Genomic DNA, 18,861 nt, shown 5'->3' with positions numbered 1-18,861 from the left:
GATAATTTTGTATAGACATACCTAAAAGCAACGATAGCTTAGTAGAGAAAAACGTACTGCCGAGACGAATGTGCGTAGGTTCAAAAAGGCAAAACCTCTGATTTTTCAAAAGTTTTTGTGTACTCATTTTGAATTATCTGGATTGCATTCAGCTTACCAGGTGCGGTGGGGTCAGGTTGACGTGACAAAAAAAAAACAATAAAAAAAGTGCTCGTCTTAGGCGATTACTTTGCTTTCCATTAAATATAGTGTATAATATTGCAAAAGGCAAAAAATCTAATTTGTCTTCCGCTACAAAAGACTATCTTACCATTTTTTTTAGCTACTACAACACTTATTCACCAAGATCAGATCTATAGTTTTACGTGAAGGGAAATTGGCATTATATCTTACAAACAAAAGGTTTAATTTGCATTACGGAGCCGAGTAATAATGGTATCAAGTTACACTGTTAGTTGTTACAATAGGTGGAGAGTCCAGAATGGTTTGTGTGAAAATGTTTGCAGGCGTGGGTGGGTTTGGTTAAAAATAAAAATCCGTATTTATGAAGTATTTTCTTTACTATTAGCTTTTACATGCGGTTTGCACCTGTGGAATTCTGTTCGAAATGAAATTCCATTTTTAAATATTTAAAAAGGAATCTTTCCTGGAGTTACATCTTAAATTAATTTAATTTAGATGTGAACGCGTTAGACGAAAATATTTACTTTTGAGTTTATATAAGCGTATTAAAAAATTCAAACATCAACATTTTTGGACTAGAATTAATTTTACATATTTTTAACCGACTCGATTCGAGCCTAAGATCTCACATTATCCCAACCCAGAGCCCATAGCCACTACAGTAACAAAATCTACCGAATTTTTTTATCTTTCTCATGGCGGAGTGACTTCTTCCATCAGCACAGTTATGCAGGCCTTTCTAATTGCTTCTTCACGCTCTGCTTGAGGAACCACAATTTAAACGATGCGGAGACACGAAACAACGTAAATATGCCAAATATAGAATTATCAGATTTGAAGTAGAGAATAGGAGAGACTATAGATTAGAAATAGATAACATAAGTAGAATAATAAAAAAAAAACGTATAAAGGATATTTTTATATAGTATTGCAAATATATAGTAATTAAGGTAAGCAATAGGAATATTAAGTATTAATAAGTTACTAAATATATAATATTAATTATGTACCATTAGTAACTAAGAATATGTCAGTAAGCTAAGATATATAGAATAAGAATCTTTAAGATAAAATAGTGCAAAATAGAATAAGATTAACGGTAAAATTAATTAAAAATAAAAGAAATATAATTGTTGAACTAATAAAGTTTATTTTCCTTTGATTTTGCTTAGGTAGTGATTTAAAAAATTGTGACTTGAACTGTAATACTTAGGAAATAATAAAAGTAAAATTAATGTTACTAAAACCATCCCTTGTCTTGGGGGGAAAGAGAGTGGGGCGCAGAGTTCTACAAAAAAAATCTATTAATGAAATAGCTCTAATGCCCATCAGCCTCACAATACATCCATTCTAGACCTAATAGCCGCCCATTACCCTGGATGGTTACTAGTGATGTAACGTAACTCCAAATATGGCTATTTCCCCTCTCTAGCGATCGTAGAGTTATCGACTGTCTGGGAAAACCGCGGTACTATTTACCGGATATATAGGGGTGTGGCGTGTCGATAATTGAATGTGGAAAAAGAGTTTTATTCAGTTCATCTTATATAATAGTTTTCATGGCGTACATGAATAGTTTCACTCAACTGAAACTCTTACTTTTGTGCATTAGTTCAGCTAAAATTAAAAAATGTAGGTAGATATTTTAACTTTGAGTTTTCGGACGTCCAACACCGCAGTCTCTTGTAACCATGAAGGTTGCAAAGTCTTCCACAATATCACGCAGAAAATTATAATATAAAAAATAGCGAGAAAATAGTTTTGTTTCGACATTTTCTTTTATACCTGCACTTCAATATGGCTCCACAGCATCGGATAGTAAGCGGAGATCCAGATGGGGTGTCGACTGACGAGATATGGTTGTTCACCGTCATTCGATACTATCACGCAGTCCTGTTTGCAATTGCTTATACTCAGGCTAATGTCGGAACGCAACATACAGTTACGGCTAATATGACGGGCTGTATACCTTATACGGTGGTCTCTATTCGGATATTTATATTCATATCCTTGCACCAGCAACTAAATTACCTTACAATTAAAATGTTCAATCGTACTGTCGAAAAAAAGCGAACCAGAAGTAATTTAGCTTCTATAAGTGAAAAAATCGGTTTAATAGTACCTGAGTTAAGCACGTATAAACAAACAAACTCTCAGTTTTATATATTAGTATCGATATATGCTCTGCTAAACTCAACATTCATTCAAAAGTAATTGGGCTCGTCCGGGATTTGAACCGGGACCTCGCACCCTAAGCGAAAATCATACCCCTAGACCAACGAGCCGGTGGCAATCATTCACCAAATAACGTAAAACAAAGATGTAACACAAATACATTTTACTTTCACTCAAGCGATTGGGCAATGTGTTATCAAGTTACGTGACTTCTAAGCCACTTATTAACTGCAGTCATTGGAACTGCTGACAATATTCAATATAGCAGGTTTTACACAACTACTAGCAGCAACAGCTCAGGTTCTAGAGCTCGGTAAAAATAATAGCCTCGTCGCGTATTACATAAAACCTAAAATGCACACCGAAATGTGTTTGTTATTGAAGAATACAATAGATATATATCTACCCCTGAAAGGGAAGAGGGTGGTGCTAGACTACAGACATAAGTCCATGATAGCCTAGTGGAAAATAAACTTATCGAAGTTACGTGTGAGTTGTTTATCAATTATCGTTCTATTTAACGATACTGTAAATTATTATGTGGATGCCTACGTTTTTGAGAATTCTCAATAAGAATTTTGATAGTATACTCAGTCCGTTAAACTGCACTAGTCCAGCGTCAACCAAGATCTAAAAACCCTTAGTAATAAAGGAGGCCTGTGCTTAGCATCGGACAGTGTCTACTACAGGGCTGATATTAAGAAAATATATATAAATAAAGTATTGAATCCCCTCCACAGGTGCACTCTCTATTCCTTCACTCATAGTTCGGTGAGACGGCAATCCGACATTACCGGTGAGAGATCAGGCGCAGGACCAACGGCTTTACGTGCTTTCCGAGGCACGGGGGTATCACACCGCCAATTTCCTGACTCCGAGCTGCGACCGAGTAATTTTTTAAGATGGAAAAACCCAGTCACAATTATTTTGGCCCGACCCGGGATTCGAACCCAGGACCTCAGCGCGGTAGCCGTACTTGTACCATGTACAATTACAACTACGCCATCGAGGCAGTCAAAAAATAAAAATATAGTATTATTATTATATTATGCTACAAAGCGGTAATTTGCGTATCGATATCGATGCGACCTCATCCCTACGGCACACAAGATGGCCGGTAATGCTTGCGTTAATCGCAGGTGCGCCGCTCGCTTAATGAAGTTTCTTGTTAACTACGATGCTTGTTTACCGACACAGACAGTGGCTCTTTCGGGTCGTATTATAGCTGATTTCCTCGGTGGCGTCGTTGTTATTGTACATCGTAATATGAGTACTGCGTTGATGTTCCGGGTTTAAATCGGGTCGAGCGAAATAATATTGACTGGGTTTTTCCACCTTAAAATTACTCAGTCACTTTGTAATTCAAAGTGTTGGATGGTTTTCTACTGTTTATGGGCGTTTGTATCGCTTACCATCAGGCAAACGGCAAGCTCATCTCGATATTGAAAGCAGTAAAAAAATATAATCTATACTATTATATAAAGCTGAAGAGTTTGTTTGCTTGTTTGTTTGTTTGAACGCGCTAATCTCAGGAACTACCGGTCCAAACTGAAAAAATATTTTTGCGTTAAATAGCCCTTTGTTCGTGGAGTGCTATAGGCTATATATCATCACGCTATGGCCATTAGGAGCGGAGCAGTAATGGCTAATCTCAGGAACTACTGGTCCAAACTGAAAATTCGTTTTGCGTTGGATAGCCCTTTGTTCGTGGAGTGCTATAGGCTATATATTATCACGCTATACCCAAAAGAAGCGGAGCAGTAATGAAACATGTTGCAAAAACGGGGGAAAAATATTATTTTGAGAGCTTCCGTTGCGTGCGCTGCGTAAACGTTAAGTTATGCAACAATAATGTATGACTTAAAAGTTCTAAAAATATATTATAAAACAAAGTCCCCGCTGCATCTGTCTGCCTGAACGTGTTAAACTCAAAAACTACCCAACGTATTAAGATGAAATTATGCATGGAGACAGTTTGAGACCCTGGGAAGAACATAGGCTCCCGGGAAACTAATACTTTTATAACGGAAAACTTTAGCCTGAAAAACTTTATAACGCGGGCGGAGCCGCGGGCAAAAGCTAGTATATGAATATAATTTTTAGAATACATTAAAACAATACATCATTAAAGTAATAAATTTTGTGTCTCTGATATGGTCTGGTAGTCCACATCAACAAACTTTAAGAAGTATATCTATAAAACTAACTATGATATGATGGTTTTGTAATACGGGAAGCTATCTAATAACGCTGTACCAGTAAATTTATTTTAATAGAGCATTCGGACGCCACCATCAAGAATATATAACCAAACTTGGTCAAATATGAAAAATTCAAACTTGAATGTCGCAACTCAGAGTTACCGCTGTGTTACCGCACGCCGAACTTTGGCAGTAATATTCGCGAAATATGTGCCCGCGTTATGACCTGATGACGCTCGGAATTGATTTCTTAAGTTTGTCCATTTAACTTTTAATGTAGGGAAAATGGTAATATGGAAGGCGATATGAAATGTCACTTCACGCTTTTATATGAAATGGGTGGAAAGAGATGTATCATCAAAGAAAGAAAGAAGAAATAGAAAGAAAATAACATTAATTGGCCACAGATTGGGTGGAAAACATCATTTACAATAAATTAAACTTCTAATGAGCTAAGAGATAAAAACAAAAAGAAATACAATTTCATAGTTAGGTGAGTACCTATAGACATAAGTACTCAGATACACATCCAGTGTGGATGGTGAGTTCAATAACAATTTATTTCTTTCAAAAAATCTAAAGCCATTATTTTCCAGAAGATCTGGTTAGACCTTCATTACCCACAACGACCTATTTACTCGTTATATTAAAAAATAAAAATCCCAACTCCCGTAAAAATATCATCTAACTTACTTCCCAACTTTCACTAACTATTAAAATAAATTCCCAATTCCCATCCCGGTAAAATTTCGGAAGGTAACTTGCAAATTCTCGTACATTCTAGTCCGGGATGGTCGTTATTTAGCGTTAACCGAGAGCTATTTTAATTCTTATTTCAAACCGAAAGTTGAAAACACCTGCCCTCTGAGATATGTAGACAGTATCGGAAAAATCTATTAGTTTACTTCGAGACAGTATAATGAAGCTATCTATAAAGTTTTTGTAAGCTTTTGCCCGTGGATTTGTCTGTTGTGTTTCTCTTTTTTCACCTATTAGTAGCACACATATCAGATGCTGTACCTTATTGCTTTTTTAATATTGATTGATGTAATATGTAGTGCTGTTGGTGTACCGTATTACAAATAAATAAATAAAGGGGTCAAAAGTATTATAATATGAGCATGCTTTAAAAATAAAGTCGATGTTATTATTCGGCGCATGGTCTTTATGTGATAACAAATCATATTGTAATCTATTGGACCGACACACGCTTTCAATATTAATAGAGAAGCAGAAGAAAGAATGATTATCTAGTGTTAACAATTACGTGAAAGTACAAAGAAATAAGCATGACATAATAAATTGTCACAGCTAATACCTACATGTTGTCGATATTACAATTTGGTTGGTAATAATAGTAATATCAGCCCTGCATTACATACTGTCCCATTTTTGAACACGGGTTTCTTCTACTGAAATTTGGATTGACAGACTTTAGATACCCTTAAAATTCTTATAGAGAACATTTCAGGTGTTCAAGTTTCCTCACGATGTTTTCCTTCACCGTTAAAGCAAGCATTCACAAAGAATAAGCCATAACGTTAGAAAAGGCATACCCTTGGGCTTTTAACATGCGGACGTTCGTCATAGTAGTTAGTTCCACTCCCAAATAGGCAAGCTAGGTTATTTAAGCGGATACTTTACCAGTATTTCTAGTTGATAAATGTGAACATGGCCCAAATGAATACAATAAAACTGAACAACCATTCGTGTAACATACATTCCATCAAACGGGAACTAACGCGGCCTAGAAACATCTAGTTAATTACATCATAATTCTGAACACGCCACACTCAACAATAGCAACGCAAAACAATATGCCGACACGCCAAAACAATTCGACTGACTCGTAATTATTACGTGAAGCGTGAAACCCTGAAACTTACATGAAAATTATTAGAAACGCGTTGTACATATTCATGTTGCGAAGTTTGTGGCGCTAACGCTCAGAGTTGGCAAGTCGAGGCAACTTTGAGGCAGGATTTCAAAAGATTTGAGGCTTAGCTAAATCTGTTGACAGTTTCAATGGAATGAGGGTTTCGTTTAAGACGTTGGAATTTGTACATTAAACTTTGACCATATGCCATCAACCTTTGAGTGTGAGGTCTGAAATTACAAGGATATGTAAAAACTTTGTTATTTAATTGAATGTTTTTTCTGGGAAACCTATAATTGTGTTTGGTATAATTAATAATGCACTTACTTTAATTGCTTTCTGGAAAATTTTGTTCAAAGCAAGTAGACGTAGAAGAATTCCGATATGCTATACTTAATCTACTACTCCGACATACATTTTTGTCTCATGACAATTGTCAGTGTTAAAACGGCGTACCGTATTGATGAAGTAAGCACAAATGACTAAAAATATAATCTGTATATCTGGCAGTCATAAAATTCAGGTTAAAAACAAATAATCGTCTTCCATTCAACAATTACATTTCAAATTTAAATCAAAAGATAGATAAGTAATAAAATCCCAAAGAATTTTTACTCTACGCATGCAGCGATCAAACATTTTCTGACGATCACTGCGTAAACAAAGGTAGCGAGTCAATGGGAGATTAAACAAGGTGAAATGTACGATGGAAGCGAATAAAAAAATAGCCCCTACATCCGAGCGGGTACTCGAGCGGTAATGATGGGTAGAGATGAGGCGAGCGAGGTAAACTTAAAAATTATATTTTTATCATATTATTTCGTTTATGATTGTCGTTATTATTTTACGCATTTAGGTTTGTCTAAAAAAATATTTTAAATAATAAAATTTTATATGCAAATAATGACTGAAATTATACATCATTTTTGAGGATTTTTTATACAGAAAATAGCTTACAAACAAGTGGTTTTCTTATAACCACCGCTTATCAACAATTGCTAACCTTTGCAAAATGCAAAAAGTGGTGACCGGAGGTAAGATGAGAATGTTAGTTACAATCTACGCCATGGAAGATAAGGAAATGCCGCCAAGAAATTCAAATTTCACTGCATTCAAAGGAAACGAAGTATAAAAGCCTTTGCTCTACTTTGCAATAAAAATAAAACAAAATTGCTTCATAGGATATTATTAGTAAGTCAAAATGCAAAACCATTACTTACGTCAACACGTTTTGCAACCTAATAGAGGTTGCTAGGGGCGCTGAGAAATTATCGTTTCATATTTTCGCTTAGCAAGCTGGGGCTTTGTTTATAAAGTTAATATTGTTTGCACTTTTATTAACATGTCAACATGTAAGGAACTAGTTATAGAATGTTTTATGGGCATTTTATGTTGCCATTGTAATAGGATGTATAAACAATGAAAGTTGATATGGGAAAATGTTGCTTAATAGTAGTTGAGACTCGGTTGATGCTGGCCGCTTAGAAAAGATAGGTTTGGATATTATTAGAGGAAGGCTATTAGTAATCATCCTATGGCTGATGATTATGAGGCAGACTTTTGGCCCTTGTGTTAGACACCTCCCAGAACTTCTCATTCCTAAGCACTGCACTGCATTCGTCATCCTTTTACGTTAGATTATTATTAGTTTCGTAATGCCTACTAATTGCACTGGCTGTAATGTTATTCAAACCAGATCATATTTCACTGCCACGCAGGAGCTAGCAACAAGGTTAGTCAGAAATAAACTACACAAATGCTCTCATGCATACGAGAAACCAATTACTTAGAAAGATTTTGTGTATAAATACAGAAGTGGGTTACTCCATGCTTCAGCTCCTAGCATATTTCAAAGAAGAATATAATGAGTCAGCATAAATGATTTTATAGTAAACACGTAATTTAGTAGACATGTTTATTCCCATATATTTCTTTAAACGAAATATCTTAGATTTATTTGCAAGTAGGCTTTATAAACCATGTAATTGAATGATGTGTTTGCAGTAATAGCAGAACTTGGAAGATGTGTGTGTTGTAAATAATTGGTATATATGTTCTGAGTTATTTATATAATTACATAAAAATGTGTCATTGACACGAGTGTTTATTTTTTGAGCAAGTAACTAAGCAAACAAAACAACATACAAATATCTATAAAAAGAACACATGAAAAGATAATAGTCACAACAAAGGTTACATTCTACAAGTGTGAAGCCTTCCAATGTATACTAGGAGGGTGGACAGAGGTCTAATCCTGAGAATAGTAATCGGAGCCTGAGCCACCAGCGCACTATTCAATGCACGTTTTAAACATAATTATAATATTAATGACCGGCTTGGTGGCGTAGTTGTATTATAGTACGACGCAGTGCTGAGGTCTCAGGTTTCATATTCTTGGGTACATTACATCGAGTTTTACTATTCAATAAATGTATCAGTCTGTAGTTTGGTATTTGTGTCTGATATGATTATAGGCTAGCCCCCTATCACATAATGATACGGCATAGCGAAAAGTGGGTGGACTAGTTGCGCCTCTGCCTATCCCTTAGGGATAAAAGGCGTGAGTGTGTGTGTAGAATGCATGGAAAAACCTGCCAAAAGTATCCAGAATTGTAAAAGCAGTAATTTTGCAATTCATAACCTCTGGTATCCAAGGTCAGTATAGGAAGCGAGTTGGGCCGTAAATCTGTCAGAGGCACTTGATCGCAGCGCCATGTTTTGTGCGGTGGGGGATTTATTCCATGTTTCTGCGGAGTATGTTGAAAATATGAGGAACAGGAATACCATTATTGTTTTATATGTAACGCATTTGAGATTTCGGTTTGAAGGCCAGAATTCAGAGAGTAATCTTGACTGTTTGTGTTTTAGACCATAAAAATCTAGATTTATTGAGGCTACAGAAATCTATATTTCTTAATCAATTAGTAATTTTGGTGTTAGATATTCAATATTTATAAAGTTAATTATCACACACCATCACGTATTTATTCCCGAAGGGGTATGCAAAGGTGCAACCAGGGCACCCACTCTTCGCCAAGTGTGTTCCGTCCCAGGATGTGATAGGGGGCGAACCTATCGCCATATCGGGCTCAAATTAAAAGTTAATTATAGACGTAATTAATATACAAGAGATAGATAATTAATTAAAATTGTAATTATTATACAATAATGATAATTGGTAATTCGATTTTAATTTATAATACTACTTTTTTTGCTGACAGTGTTTAGAGAACTACCGAATGAGATATAAATTAACTAGAAAAACAATATTGAAATAATACTTACATTAGGTAAGATTTATGGTTTTCGTAAGAAATTCGTTTTTAGAAGATATTTTTTATACTAAAACATAAAAATAAAGAAAAAATGTTGAACTTACAAAAAAGGGCACCCTTATATTTTACAACAAACCACAAAAGCAACACCTAGTGGTTAACACTTAGTAAGTTGTAGTTCGAACAAATATCATCGTTAAGGCACGTGCCAACTCCTAAAATATTACATTCAGAAGGGTAGGTTCGCACAACTAACTATAATTATTATCAAATAATAATAGTAGAGATAGATTTTTTTTATAAAAGTAGGTAGTTAGAAAACTCTGTATTTTAAAAAAGTAAACCTGGAGATTCTTTCACGCTTTCTTCTATGGGCAGTCATTACTTAGCTAGTAAAAGGTTGGCAGGTTAGCTAGGCTAGGTATAATGGTTTCTTAAGTTTACGCGAATGTTAGACATTTAAATGTAAACTATTTTACGGATTTTATCAAAGCTTGCACAAATCTGGGATCCAGTTTTTCATTTTATTAAATCGGAACCCGAAAGACCGGCTGCCAGACTTCAAGACACTGTGATCTCATTCTGTGTCGATCGGACCACCAACAGTCAAAAATTTAAAAAAATTATATATTTGTAAAATGTAGGTAGATAATGTAACTCTGACTGTACGGATGAATAACAGCTCAGTTCCCCCCGTGACCATGAAAGCTGCAAAGTCTTCAAAACGTCGGGAGAAAAGTAAAATATATTATAACCGTGATAAAATCCGTAAAATAGTTTAATTTAAATAGGTAGGCTAGGGCTCATATCGCCCTCACCAGTAAAGATCGCAACGCCTTATTGTTTTATTTTCTGTCACCCGCCAGCTCGAGCTAAATGTCAGTAATATACTTGAAATGTCCGTTGTTAATAATAATTATGCTTATATTTTGTTTTGACATATCATAAGTGCAATTTTGTTCGCCTACGTGATAATAGTTTATTTATTTTTGAAAAAAACATACAAAATACTGACAACGCATCGATGATAACTTTTGAGGGGAGATATTCCCCACATTAAATAAAACGTCGGTACACATTTGCAGAAAATGTAAATAATTTCCCAAATCTCTTTGACAAATTTATTTTAAATATTTAAATTCATTTTTAAACCGACCAGTGCTCTATAAAAATAGAGTGCTGCCTCAAAACTTATAATCAATTCCCCATACTGTAATAATAAAACGTTCATATTATCAGTCTTGTTAATAAAAAATTCGTTAAGCTATGCTTAGTTAATACACAAATTTACTCAATCAGCTGTAAGTTAAAAACCGCCATCTTGCCTCTTAATAAGGTTTAAACTAGAAACCGGTGATGTTTTTGACAGCTATTTAAGCAATTCTTAACCACCTTTTAAAACTAAAACAAGGTTATAAGTAAGACTGTATATGGTAATGTTTTTGTACCATCATAATGAACTGACAAACTACCGCGCTGGTGCCGATAATGACATTAATAACAATAGTTAATCGTCACGCGTTATATCTATATTGCTGCTCATCATCACCATCATCATCAACCAAGTCCAGTGCTAAACATAAGCCTCCCCTAAACATTTTCAGACGTTACAAAAACTATCGTGAATCCAGCGTGTTCCTGTAATCTTTATCGACATGTTGCTCAATAAAATTACTTAAAATGATGCGAAAATCGAGTTCAAAGTTTATTTATCGAGTGACCCTTCTGCATTTTCTATGTTGCGGTTGCAGTGCGAAAAAAACGTAGTTTCAAGGGAAATTATGGTCAGAGTGCACGAACAGTCGTTTCAACGGTTCGCAAAGAGTGCGCCTGTATTTTTCTTGTTTACTAACCGCGTAACAACGCCCCTCTTGTAGCAAACTTTATTTTTCGCTAATGGCTTTTAGCCACACTATTTTGCACCACAGTAATGTCACTTTAAAGTGTAATTTGTTATAATTATGTTGGTAATGTCGGTCTTCCATTAGGTGATTATGATATAGTAAAATATGTTTTGACGTAGGCGTTTGAAGTCGTAATCTACACATATTAGTGAAGATATTTTAAGGTCACCAGCTGATGTTGCTAGGAATTGTGTGGGAGAGCCATAAACTGACATTAATCTTCTAACTTTGCTCCCATTACTGTAATTTTTTATTAAGAGTATTTGAGAAGTAAGACAAGGAAATTCTTTATAAACACTCAATTTTTGGCAATATTATCTGACCCACTTTTATGGTTAAATAAATTCGATAGTACTAAATGTTAGTTTAGTCCCGCAATTTTAGGAATATTTAAATCGAGCAAGATAGACCATTAATTTTAGTATCCATCGAAAACCCAATAGATAGTCGATATTATAATATTTGGCCTGTAATACTATACTCGCTATAAGATATAAATACAGTTTACCTTGGTAGAATAAAAAACAATGATAAAATTTATAATAAATGACGTATAAAAATGACATCGTAATTACAATTGAAAATATTTGAAATTCATTGAAAAGTCCAAGAATGTAATTCATTAGATTAGTTATAAATTCTTTGAAACTTCTCAAGTTAATATTACCAAGAATTATTAGATACCTAATTTAACATTTTTCATGTGCTAATATTTTTTTTATTTTAAAGAATATTGGGACTAGCAAGTTGCTAGGATGATGGAAATCGGTTCCCCATAGTAGCCACATCACTATTCAGAATTTTTATTTACATTACATTGCGTAGATGCCCTGCCTGATCCTAAGACTCAACTCATTAGACGCTGTCATATTGTCTATTGATTAAATGGAATTCCCGCTATGTAAGATACGTACTTTAAAAAGAAGAGCGTGTTCGTCCTTTATTATTCATTATATGTCCGTGGTATTTGTTATAGTGATAATCCTTCATCAAACGACTTTTCTTTACATATACTTAGAACAAAATCAACATTCTAATAAATCGAGATCAGTAGAAAAATGGTAATAATAAAATATGTTGCTTTACCAATATACTGCAGCGTGAAGTTTTTAACGCTAACTCAGCGTTCCGTGATTAACGCGACGCAAATACTAGCATTTTATGATTAAGTAATCGTTAAATATTATAAAACAAACTCCGCGTCCGTCTGAACACGATAAACCCAAAAACTAGCGAACCTCATGAATTTCTGTATGGAGATAGCTTCTTTTTATCTTTCCTTTATTGATTCAAAAAGAATTTACAGTATGTTTCACAATTGAGGTGTGGAGGTCAAGTTTCTCTATTTGATACGTAGCTACTATCCCCCCGGTAGAACAAATAGCTAGTTGTGGTGCACAAATGGGACAGTTGACATCCAACTCTCCTTGGAAAGGATTTTGGTGTAGAGGAGGATCAGGCAAGAATAGAATCCTTTTTTACGTGAGCGCTTATAAGCTTCAATGTGAGTTTCTAACCAAGAGGTTTCTAACTGTGTGCCTAGGGCTTCGTAAATGTCCCTCAGTACAAGGGTGTGCATTCGGTCTGGAGACTAAGCGCATAAGAATTGCCTAGGGATATAGAATTAGTTTAGGACCCTGGTGAGGACATAGGTTTTTATTTAGGGAAACTATATAGCAGGACTTTTATACTAGAATAATTCTTTCACGTTGCCGACGTCGTGAGCAAAAAGTAGTGTAATATACTAAAGGCAGAAACAAATTGTACACATAAACCATATTTGTAAGGCATTATTACATCTAGTCTTTAGAATTTGTATGAAAACAGACGACTTAGTAACATATTATACACAATATTGTAGTATATGTGTCTCACGGAATATTAGATCTGTCGTAGGAAAGGAGTGAGGTGGAGTATGACCGGTATATTTCTAGAACATTTTACACTAGTTGGTGTGTAGTAGTGTCTGAGAAAGAAAAGCGTCTGGTGCCAATATGTCTTACTTACGTACGAGAAGTGTGCGTAGAAACTCTACCACGTTTGTCGTTTCCGTGGGTTTAAGTTGTTGTTACCATCTTAAGTCAGCGTATGTTTTTCCTTCACCTTTATTTCATCTATTTTCCAAACAGAGACTGACTTTAAAATTAGGTATTCATCATATCGAACCTCCATACTTTACTTCTAAATATTAAAACGTCAGATTAATGATTAAATGTTCAAACAAATGTTTAAGATGACCTTGTTTCGTATTGCATGACCATCAATGACCTTCATTTTAAAATTGTTCAAGATATAATAGACTTATTTTGTCATACTCATTATAATTCACAAGAAGCCTCGCCTTCCCCTTAAAACTATTCAACTGAAATAAAAAACAACGAGCAAAAAGTGTGTTGGGCTCGTCCGGGATTTGAACCCGGGACCTCTCGCACCCTAAGCGAAAATCATACCCCTAGACCAACGAGCCGGTTGAATATTGAATCAAATTATAGGCACACTTTTAGACTACCTTTCACTAAACTAGCACGCCTGATACGCATATGACGTATACGGTTACTTTCTAATCTTGTATCCCTTTCGCTCGCTTAATAATAAAGCTAGAAGAAAAGGACAGATATATATGCTAAAATATTCTATGGACAACAGAATTTTATATGTATGTGTAGGTAAGTGTGTCAAATAAGCGAGAGATTTGCTTGACCAGCGAAACTGATAATGTAATGTAAATATTTTGATTTTTTGAGTTTATTTTTCAAAACATTGAGTGTAGTTTGATGGTATTTTAAACAGAACCTTATTACTTTCTAAATAAGATTGTGAAAAGCGATTTTCCGTAAGCAAAGCATGAAAACTACGTCTAGTTGAATAAACATTTACGGATAACGTAATTATCGTATGAGCTGGTATTGAAGTCAATATTAATTTGTCTGTATTGTGATAATAATAATATCGAAAATTTTGAAAACTGCTCATTCATTTTAGTATTGTAATAGGAAGGAACGACTATGATTAGAAATTACTGTTATATCGCGACAAATCATCTATGTCTATAATTATCAAGGCATGTTCAATTAAGAAAACAGCAAAATAAAAGCATTTGTAATATTCTCATGACAGTGCGATTTTATATGCTTTTGCTACTACATAAGATAAATAATTAAATCTATATAAATAAAAATGAATCACCGAAATGTTTGTACGCGCATAACTTCCAAAAGACTCCACAAAATTCGATAAATCTTTCTTGTAAGTGTTCGTTATTGTCAGGAGAAAATAATAGCAAATATTTAACAATCATAGAAAAGTGAGTGAGTGTGCGAATGAGATAGTAGACTGTGTGACGTCTTCAATATAGTGACAAAACTCTGTCAGTTAAAGACAAGAAAACGTCTGTAGGGTCAGCTAGTGTATATATATAAAAATGAATCCTTATTTCCCTTGGTCACGCCATCACGCGTGAACAGCTGGTCCGATTTCACTATTTTTTGTTGTTGTGTTAGTTATTGTCAGGAGAAGGTTCTTATGAAATAAAAAAATACGAAATATTAGAAAATTTAAGACAACTTAACGAAAATATTATTTTTATATCACTGTCAATTGTTTGAAATAACTATCAGCGATTGACAGAATGCGCGATGTAAATTCATAATTAAGACGGGGCAACGTCTGTCGGGTCGACAAGTACCTTATAAAACGAAAGAGGATGGCATTTCAACTAGAACAAAGTAAGCATAAAAAGTGTGTTGGGCTCGTCCGGGATTTGAACCCGGGACCTCTCGCACCCTAAGCGAAAATCATACCCCTAGACCAACGAGCCGATTGCAATCACAGACTAAATAACGCGAAACAAAATTACACAAAGTACTTTCACTGTACGCATTTTGACAATACAATAAATTACGCACAGATTCCGAATTATACAACATGTTAAACATGATCTAGAATTCGCTGTGATTAAAAAAAAAAACAAAGCAAACACATCACGCCTTTATTCCGAAGCGATAGGAGGAGATGTAAACAGGCCATCCATTTTTCGCCACGTGTGTTCCATCCTTCCATTCATTACATCATAAGAGAGGATCTATCAAATCGTTCACATATTCCAGACTCAGGCCTGATACTGAGCAGAAAAACCTAATATAACTTGTCTGACCCGGAACTTGAACTCCTGATTAAAAGAGCAGTGTCGTCGCTCTCAACACAACTACACTCTGGGAGAAGACTAATCTAGACAATTAATTTTATGACAACTTTTTTACATGGCTTTCGAAGTCTTTTTGGTCTACTTAATTTTGCTTCTCCAGGTGAAACCTAAATTTCCAATACCTCCACTCTGCGTTACATTTTAACACATCCTTCCGTATTACTTGTATACACTGTAAAAGGAATCCGAGGAACTTCATCTTTCTAGGTCCAAGGGCATCATTGGATCCCTAATTTAAAATGTTTCTTTTCATATAATATTTAGGATATAAGATCACCTAAAGATCAGGGACTACTATACTACTATCGAGTGCACACTGTTTACTCCTCTCATAGGGTAAGGACTTTTGTTACCTACAGACGGTCATGGCGTTCAACATTAGATGACATCTCATTCTGATAATGTAAAAAATTGGCTAGTATCATGTTTTATAATACTAAAGGTATCAGTCGTATCGACATAACAGCATCACTAGCCGTGTATCATCCCGTGATATTACCTCGGCTAGTATCAGCGAATACGTTGAAAAATGCCATACACCGACAAGCAATAAATATCGACAATACCTTATCGCGGCACACCACTATAATCTATGTTATTTATTACTCTAACCAGCGTTTATGTGGATGATAAAATTCCCTCCATTGTTTATCTGTTTATATTTATTGGACGGTTATTCAGACCTTAATTTTGGATTTTGGTTGCGGAAGTTAGATTATTAAACACAGCACGCATTTCCTGAAGGGGTATGCAGAGGCGCAACCACGGCACACAATTTTCGCTAAGTATGTTCCGTCCCAAGATGTGATAAGGACGAGCCTATCGTCATATAAGGCATAAATTGCAATTATTTTATTGATGCCATAGAATACGATATGAATTATCGATTATCTCTAATGTTGGAGCCAGAGTAACGTTTAATAATAAAAATATTTGCATTAATAAAGTATAGATAAAGTCACAATTTATGACAACGGAAAGGCATTCAATATTTAATTATGATTCATATCAGTTTATTTATGCTTTACATATTTCGATGATGAGCGATAATATTCACTTTAGTGGGACTTCAGCATAAGATAATAATATCCTTAAGTTATCATAAATTAATTTTTAAACTCGACAACACTCATGAACCAAATCAAAACCAAAACATAATGTTTACTTAAAGGATTACCTCTGAGCGAACCTGCATTTTCTTATTTCATAGGCTAGTTGTTGTCTACCTACAGTACAATGGAAAAATTATGGGGTATTATTTACTTCTCTTGGACTATCATGCATTTTATAAAAAAATATGATAAGCAATCATGTTCCATCATTCATTCAACTTCTGTCAATGTTTCCATATCTATATCCCCAAAATGTGTGTTGGGCTCGTCCGGGATTTGAACCCGGGACCTCTCGCACCCTAAGCGAAAATCATACCCCTAGACCAACGAGCCGGTTAGCAAATGTATACAAAATATAAATCAGCTTAAACAGAACCAGTGGCAGTGAAAGGTGACCTAGTAATTCTGTTGCGTATGCAGATACTGACGTATGTAGAGAAAGTAAACATGCTTGATAATTTATTTCCTTAGTGTTAAAAGTTACTAAGTGGTAGCACCACGATAGAATTTATATGCAATATTAGTTTACAGTTTACAGGCTAAGTACGGGCCTTTTCTATTACTGAGAGGGTTCTTAGTCCACCACGTTGACCTAGTGCCAATCGTAGACTTCTCATACCCTCAAAATCGTTATGAAAAATACTAAGGTATGGAGGTTTCCCCACGATATCTCTTTACCGTAAGAGCAAACGATGAATAACTTACAATAAACACCTATTTTCGTAGTCAAAGGTGTGTGCTTTGAGTTTTGAATCGGCGGACCTTCAATTCGGCAGACCGTTCCATTCTTAACTAAGCTGTCGAGGACCCACTTCTGCAATTGATTCAATATAGCTTTAAAGTCACGTAACGCTTCGATAACACGTTTTGTCCCAATCTTGTCCAGTGAAAGTATTCGGTTTAATCTTTGTCTCACGTATTTTGGTAGTATAACCCAACCGGCTCGTTGGTCTAGGGGTATGATTTTCGCTTAGGGTGCGAGAGGTCCCGGGTTCAAATCCCGGACGAGCCCATCACTATTTTGGATGGATATAATCGTAACATAGTAAAGTGCTCGTCAAGCTAATAAAGTGTGCCAAGAATAATGTTTAATATTTTTACACTTTTTGTTTTTTTGTAGATACAAGGACAGTCTAGAAGAGATTAAGTCGTAAAGCCCTGAAGATACATACATATTGGATCGCATCGACAAGACACCCATCTCTGATCTTGATGTTGCGTTATTTATTAATAGTTCCTTCCATAGGTCAAAAATGGTGGGGAAATCGAAATAATTGGTAGATCATATAAATTTTAGACGTATGCTAAGTCTAAATACCCAATATAGGTCATCTTAATAAAAATTAGATCGAACTCCTCTTAATAGAATGTCGGTAAATTATTGTGAGTAAAAACGCGTTATAATTACCACCACTGGGAAGTGAGTGGAACGGTTATGATGGTTTAACCCGGGTTTTGGTTATGTCGATGTAGGGTATTCATAGGGGTTAGGGAATCGGTCCAATGCTCGCTCGGATAGTGCTATCATCCCGAGTGTTGACATTGGGCCTCCCAGTGGGAAATGACACAGGCCTCAAACCTAATAAAACCATACTAGGTAATTTCTTTACAGAATACAGCCACCTATCTGCTACCACTGTTGGCAAAAAAACTTAAATGATAAATTTAAGCTAATGTTAAAAGCCAGATATGAAGCCCAATGGCTCTCCCTAATCCCTTTTCTTTTAGGCTTAGCAACTGTAAGCCTTCTGGTTGTTTGTAGGTGATGAAATCCATTAAACAGCAATAGATTCTCTAAATAATCACTGTCCTCAGTTATGAAACATTAGTTCTATTAGACTCTTTCACATTATTTCTCAAATGCCAATATTTAAAGTACCTATAATTCCTATAGATATTTGGATATCGGATACTCGTTCTAGTTTAAAAAG

The 18,861-nt window shown here is 35.1% G+C and overlaps 4 non-coding genes across 4 annotated transcripts; 1 reads left to right on the top strand and 3 right to left on the bottom strand.

Moving 5' to 3' along the window:
- Window positions 1-14,009: 14,009 nt before the first annotated feature.
- Window positions 14,010-14,081, bottom strand: Trnap-agg. The gene has a single exon. It is a non-coding gene; the product is annotated as a tRNA-Pro (tRNA).
- Window positions 14,082-15,359: 1,278 nt separating this feature from the next.
- Trnap-agg lies at window positions 15,360-15,431 on the bottom strand. The gene has a single exon. It is a non-coding gene; the product is annotated as a tRNA-Pro (tRNA).
- A 1,760-nt stretch (window positions 15,432-17,191) lies between these two features.
- Trnap-agg lies at window positions 17,192-17,263 on the bottom strand. The gene has a single exon. It is a non-coding gene; the product is annotated as a tRNA-Pro (tRNA).
- A 607-nt stretch (window positions 17,264-17,870) lies between these two features.
- On the top strand, window positions 17,871-17,942 carry Trnap-agg. Its single transcript has one exon. It is a non-coding gene; the product is annotated as a tRNA-Pro (tRNA).
- Window positions 17,943-18,861: the final 919 nt, after the last annotated feature.

This window comes from Manduca sexta, unplaced genomic scaffold (genome assembly GCF_014839805.1).
Source record: "Manduca sexta isolate Smith_Timp_Sample1 unplaced genomic scaffold, JHU_Msex_v1.0 HiC_scaffold_28, whole genome shotgun sequence".
NCBI lineage: Eukaryota > Metazoa > Arthropoda > Insecta > Lepidoptera > Sphingidae > Manduca > Manduca sexta.
The sequence above is the reverse complement of the archived record's forward strand: the minus strand, read 5'-3'. Positions and strand labels throughout refer to the sequence as shown.